We start from the raw sequence: 6,587 nt of genomic DNA on the forward strand, positions 1-6,587 counted from the left end.
GAGAAGAACTCAGTAACAATTCGTGCAGCCCATTTATGGCAGATGCATTTTCTTCCATCTGTGCACTAATATTTAGTTTGTGGGGTTTGTGGGTTAACAGCTATGACACCCAGTATCCCTGAAGCCTATTCACAGATGTGGGAGCTGACACTTGGGTCATTTCTTCCCTATTTTATAACAGAGTTATCTAGTTTCTGTGCCGACCCTCATGAAGGTGCTTTCTCTTTCTATCATCCATCTCCTCAAACTTGGTACCATGCAGAAGAGTTTTGTTTACAGCAATAGGAAGGAAGTTTGAATCGATTTGCTTGTACATTTTGGTTAGCCATACTTTACTCACACTCTGAAATTCAGACGTGTAGTTTAGAGAGTTGTTCCTCTTAAATGATATCAAATGCCTTTATCCAGGGAAATTGTTGAGATTAAAATATGGCAAATACAATCATTTATAAAAGTAAAAACACTAAACATTTAGTTCTATTTTAGGTTTCCAGGTAGAGTGCATGAGTGGATAATGTGATCTTGTAAAATTCTGGTGTTTTCTTCAAGTTGAATTGTATTTATTGTCAATTCTTCCATCTACCACTGCAAAGAGGTTTGGTGAAAGAAAGAGTCATCAGGATGACTTGAGGTTTAACCTCAGCAACAATTTGCTAAAAACAGCATCAAATATCTCTTTGTGAAGCTGTCCCTGTTCAATTTCAGATAAATGAATGTATAAGATAAAACAAACACTGTAAGTCTTTGCTAATCATTAAAATCATGTGGATTCTGGGACACTTAAAAAGATAAAAACCTTTGCATTTTTATTCTAGGGAGTGGTATTAGTTAAGATTCACAATCATAAATAGGAGAAGCCCAAGTATAAGTAGCTTAAGAATAAAGACTGAATGATAAAAATTTTTCACGAACCATCCATCAAGAATGTGATTGAATCTTATTAACAAAGCCAGGGACTCAGTGCATTTAAGACTCTCATTCCATCTCTCCTCTTTGCCCCTTTCTGTTTACTGTTTATTCTTCTTGCTCTGACTGCAGACCCATCCTTTTATTCTGGCCACATGGAGAAAAGCAAGACTGACAACAGATTCTAAACCAGGTATTGAATATTCTGTCACTGGAGAGAGTTAGCCCCTCTCTCTCTTTCTCAGATCTAATTCCCAAATTCTTAGAAAAAGGCTGTTTCAGTCAGCTTTTTTGCTGCTGTGACTAAAAGATCTGATCAGAAAAATTTTAGGGGAGGAAAAGTTTATTTGGCTCATGGTTTCAGAGGTCTTAGTCCATAGAAGGCGGGCTCCATTCCTCAAGGTGAGGCTGAACATCATGGAGGAAGAATGTGGCAGAGGGAAACAGCTCACATGATAAGAGAGCAGAGAGGTGTCTCTACTTTCTAGAAAGAAATATATACCCCATAGCCACGCCCCAATCCCACCTCCTCCAGCCACACTCTACCACTTCAGTTACCACTCAGTTAATCTCTATGTGGATTAATTTATGGATTGGGTTAAGGCTCTCGCAACCCAATCATTTCTCCTCTGAACCTTCTTGCAAATTGTCTCACACATGAGCTTTTGAGGGATACCTCATATCCAAACCATAATAAAGGCTTTGCTTGGTCCAGCATGTGTCAAGTATATATGCTCAACTCTATTGGGGTTTCCAGAAGCAGGTCCTGGAAAGGCCTTTGATTGGCCTAGCAGGGAGCAGGTATATATGTCACCTGTGTGTACCAATTGACTGCAGCTGGCTGATTGGGGTGACACTGAAGATCATGTAGACAGGAAGTAAGGAGCAGTCCCTAGAAAAGAGGAACTAGGGCAGGGTGTAGTAACACACACCTGTGATGCCAGCCACCTCCTGGGAGGCTAAGGCAGAAGGATCACAAGTTTAAGGCCAACTTGGGTAATTTCGTGAGATCCAGTCTCAAAATAAAAATTAAAAAATAGGTTTAGGGATGTAGTCAGTGGTCGAGCACCCCTGGGTTCAATCCTCAGTACAGAAGAGGGAGAGAGTGTAGGAGAGAGAGAGAAGGGGAACAAGGGAGAGAATAGATGAACAATATTATGGACGGAATGTGTCCCCAAATCCATATGTGGAAGCCCTAACTTCCAATATAAGATATTTGGAGAGGGGCCTCAGGGAGAGAATTAACTTTAAGTGAAAATATAAGGGTGAGGTCCTAATCTAAAAAGACTGGTGACCTTCTATGAAGGAGACATTAGAGTTGTCCTTCTCCCTCTCTCATTCCCTCTCTCCTCATGAGCACAGAGGAAGGCCATGTGAGGACACAGCAAGGAGATGGTCATCTACTAGCCAGGAGAGGCCTCAGACACCAATACTTGTGCCACCTTCATGTTGGACTTCCAGCTTCTGGAAAATTGTTGTCTAAGCCACCCAACCTATGACATTTTGTGATGAAATGCTAAGCAGACTTCCGTAAGCACTGGAGAGGCATACTCCTTCCCTTCTCTGTAAAATGTACTTGTTTACCTATTACCACTAGGATTAAATCAAATACAAATAGCAAGACTTCCAATAACTGATTTATAAGCATCAGTGTCCTCTGGGCATTATGGTGCATGCCTGTCATCCAGCTACTCTGGAGGCTGAGGCAGGGGGATCGCTTAAGCCCAGGAGTTTGAGGCCACCTAGGCAAAATAGACTCTGTTCCAGAAAACTAACTACCCCAAAATGCTGGTTTCAGTTAAAAGAAGTTGAGATAAGTCATCTGGGGCAGCTCCTCAAATCATCAGGGACATGGGCTCCGTCTGTCTTTCTGTTCCACCCTCCTCACTGCATGACTTCTACCTCCAGATTGCCTTGTGGGCTCAGACGGCTGCTGAAGCTCCAGCTGTCAGGTCCTTTTTCTAGTCAGCAGGAAAGAAAGAGGAAGGGAGAGGAGATGATATTTATTTCATTGTCCATACTCCTCTTGGAAGGGTTCCTTGGAAACCCTCTAACCGTTTCTATGCACATCTCCTTGAACAGAACTTAGTCACTTGACCACCTTTGCTGCAAGGGAGGCTGGGCCATATGCCTTTTGGGCACATGGCTGCCATCAGTAACATAGTAGTTCTGTTAGAAAGAAAGTGGGAATGGACAATTCGTCACTGCCATGGTTGTTTTGAGCCAGTCAATGGAAAATGCTGGAAACAAGTATGGCATACACATAACCATAGCCAGTCTCTGAAGAGACACCAGAGCAGGAGAGGGTCCAGGGCCAGGTGGAGAGATTAGCCTGGCAGAGGAGAGGCATTCCTCTTTTGTGTTATGGAAATAAAGAAAGAAGAAAGGTGAAGATAAGCTTGTAGATTGCCTTGTGGTAGGGTAAGAGTGCTCCTCCTCACCAGGTGTGGTGGCTCATACCTGTAACCCCAGTGGGTTGGGAGGAGGAGGCAGGAGGACCCCAACTTCAAGGCCAGCCTCAGCAACTTAGAGACCCTAAGCAATGTAGCAAGACCCTGCCTAAAAAAAAAAAAAAAAAAAAAAAAAAAAAAAAAAANAGCTCACATGATGACCAGGAAGCAGACAGAAAGACTCTACTTACTAGATTCAAGTATATACCCCATGCCACGCCCCCAAGGAACCACTTTCTCCAGCCACAGCCCACCTGCAGTTACCACTCAGTTAATCCCATCAGGGATCAATTCACTGATTAGGTTAAGGCTATAGCCCAATCATCTCTCCTTCAAATCTTCTTGCATTGTCTTACATGGGACCTTTGGGAGCACACCCTCACCTGCAAACCATAACACACACTGAGGTCTGAAAGCTCTTTGATGCCTTCATGTAATATTGTTTCCTTCTCATAGGTAGCAGATAGAATTAACAGTTGGGGCCATTGTTTATCATTCATTCATTCTTTCAACATTTGTCAATAACTTACTTATATGAAAGGCATTAAAGATTTTCAGGGAACTGTTAAACATAAATTATGGGAGGACTTTGTTTTGGACTGAGCTCCTACACTGGCCCCAGCAGATCAGACCAAACCAAGATGGAGTCACTCAGGTTAAATGCCACATCATGAAACCCAAATTTTAAGGAAGACTTAAAATATGATATCTGAGTGTGCTTTAGCCCTTACAAAAAATGATCTAAAATAACCTAGTGTTAACCAATCAGTTTCCCCACCCCCCATTCTGTTTCCTTGTTCCTGCCTTACGAAACCCATTGAACCCACTGTTTTACCCACCTGGTGGAACTCTCATTCCGTTTCACAGAACGGAGGCAGTCCCTATTCATGAATAATAATTCAAAATCCAATTAGATTTATAGTTAAACTTGGTGATTTTTTTTTTTTTTTTTTTTTTAAAGAAAGAGAGAGAGAGAGAGAATTNAAAAAAAAAAAAAAAAAAAAAAAAAAAGATAAAAAGGGCTGGGGGTGTGGCTCAATGGTAAAAGTGTTCCTGCGTTCAATCCCCGTACCAAAAAGGGGGAGCTCCTACTGATTGGCATCTATTATCCCCGAGGAAAAGAGGTGATGAAAGCACTGGGGGTGAAAAATCATAATGGACTAGAGTGAAAGCTCCATTTTTTAAATTTAATTTTACTTTTTTTTAAACAAGGAGGAGCAAGCAAGTTGGTGGTTGCCCACCTTGGCAGTGCATTAAAAAAAAAAAAAAACCTGATGAGCTTTTAAAAAGTATCTTCGGGCCTGACAGTGGGGCTCAGGCTTTCGTACTTTGGTTATCGTAGTTTGGTGTTTTCAAGTTGTTCTTTAAAAAGGTATCTGAGTAATTTGAACATTCAAGTAGGATGAGAACCGCTGATGGGTTTCTAAGTCGTTAATTGAGCGTGGGTTGTAACAGAGCCTGGTCTGGGAGTCAGAGAGAAGTTTTGTCCCCAGAATGCCCTGCACACATCACCAAGCCAACCTCAGCTTCATTCAGAAAATGAACAGGCTGGATCAAAATAAAATTAGAAGGCATTTAAAACAGTAATATGTAATAAAATGAATCCTTGTGGATTATCTCCTCTTGACTGTTACCAATAAAATCATCTATAATTTGGGGACCTAGCACATGGGAAGACACAGATTCGATCACCAGCACCAAAAACAAACAAACAAAAAGAATTATCTGTAAGCAATACATTTCCTTATGCCAAGTTTCCTATCAGGTACAAGAATGTCCTTTTAGAATTCAGCAGTTGTTGTTTTTTTTTTAAAGTAAGTTCTTTAATTAATGTTCTGGAAGGTGATTACACCTGTTTGGCCGTTTTCTTTAACAAGCTGCACTATTGCACTGTCTGTCCCTGATTATCAGCCAGAGAACTATCTAATTAGTGTGGCAGATAGATTTGCTCCCCCCAAAATGAGGAATATTGTTGCTCACAGAGGTATTATTAACTGTTCCATATGAAGCCATTTGAAGAAGGGTTTCAGCTAAAAGCAAAAAAAAAAAAAAAAAAAGTAGTTGAAAATGAGTGTCATGTTGAAATGATCTAAGGAGATAAAAGAAGACTGCATTGCTGAGAAGAAAATTATATACATTAGGTCATTGCTTTCTCATCAATTATACAATGGCAGTTTAGGGAAAAAGCAACAGTGATGATAAAATAATGCAGTGTTATGAAAGAGCTTCAGAAAACACACTGTTTCCATCAGCTTTTTTTGCTTCTGTGACTAAAGGACGTGACCAGGGCAATTGTAGAGAAGGAAAAGTTTATTTGGGGGCTCATGGTTTCAGAGGTCTCAATCCATAGACAGCAGACTCCATTCCTCAGGGCTTGAGGTGAGGCAGAATATCAAGGAGGAAGAGTGTGGCAGAAGGAAGCAGCTCACATGATGACCAGGAAGCAGACAGAAAGACTCTACTTACTAGATTCAAGTATATACCCCATGCCACGCCCCCAAGGAACCACTTTCTCCAGCCACAGCCCACCTGCAGTTACCACTCAGTTAATCCCATCAGGGATCAATTCACTGATTAGGTTAAGGCTATAGCCCAATCATCTCTCCTTCAAATCTTCTTGCATTGTCTTACATGGGACCTTTGGGAGCACACCCTCACCTGCAAACCATAACACACACTGAGGTCTGAAAGCTCTTTGATGCCTTCATGTAATATTGTTTCCTTCTCATAGGTAGCAGATAGAATTAACAGTTGGGGCCATTGTTTATCATTCATTCATTCTTTCAACATTTGTCAATAACTTACTTATATGAAAGGCATTAAAGATTTTCAGGGAACTGTTAAACATAAATTATGGGAGGACTTTGTTTTGGACTGAGCTCCTACACTGGCCCCAGCAGATCAGACCAAACCAAGATGGAGTCACTCAGGTTAAATGCCACATCATGAAACCCAAATTTTAAGGAAGACTTAAAATATGATATCTGAGTGTGCTTTAGCCCTTACAAAAAATGATCTAAAATAACCTAGTGTTAACCAATCAGTTTCCCCACCCCCCATTCTGTTTCCTTGTTCCTGCCTTACGAAACCCATTGAACCCACTGTTTTACCCACCTGGTGGAACTCTCATTCCGTTTCACAGAACGGAGGCAGTCCCTATTCATGAATAATAATTCAAAATCCAATTAGATTTATAGTTAAACTTGGTGATTTTTTTTTTTTTTTTTTTTT

General features: G+C 40.9%; 1 protein-coding gene across 1 annotated transcript in view; it reads right to left on the reverse strand.

The window, feature by feature from the left end:
• Positions 1-1,632: 1,632 nt before the first annotated feature.
• Positions 1,633-6,587, reverse strand: part of Il23r (interleukin 23 receptor) — a 75,202-nt gene continuing 70,247 nt past the window's right edge. Inside the window, exon 12 of the mRNA XM_048815174.1 lies at positions 1,633-1,645. The gene's annotated coding sequence lies outside the window, so the exon portion shown is untranslated. The remainder of the gene's footprint in view (positions 1,646-6,587) is intronic.

The sequence above is a fragment of the Marmota marmota genome, unplaced genomic scaffold, assembly GCF_001458135.2.
Source record: "Marmota marmota marmota unplaced genomic scaffold, marMar, whole genome shotgun sequence".
NCBI lineage: Eukaryota > Metazoa > Chordata > Mammalia > Rodentia > Sciuridae > Marmota > Marmota marmota.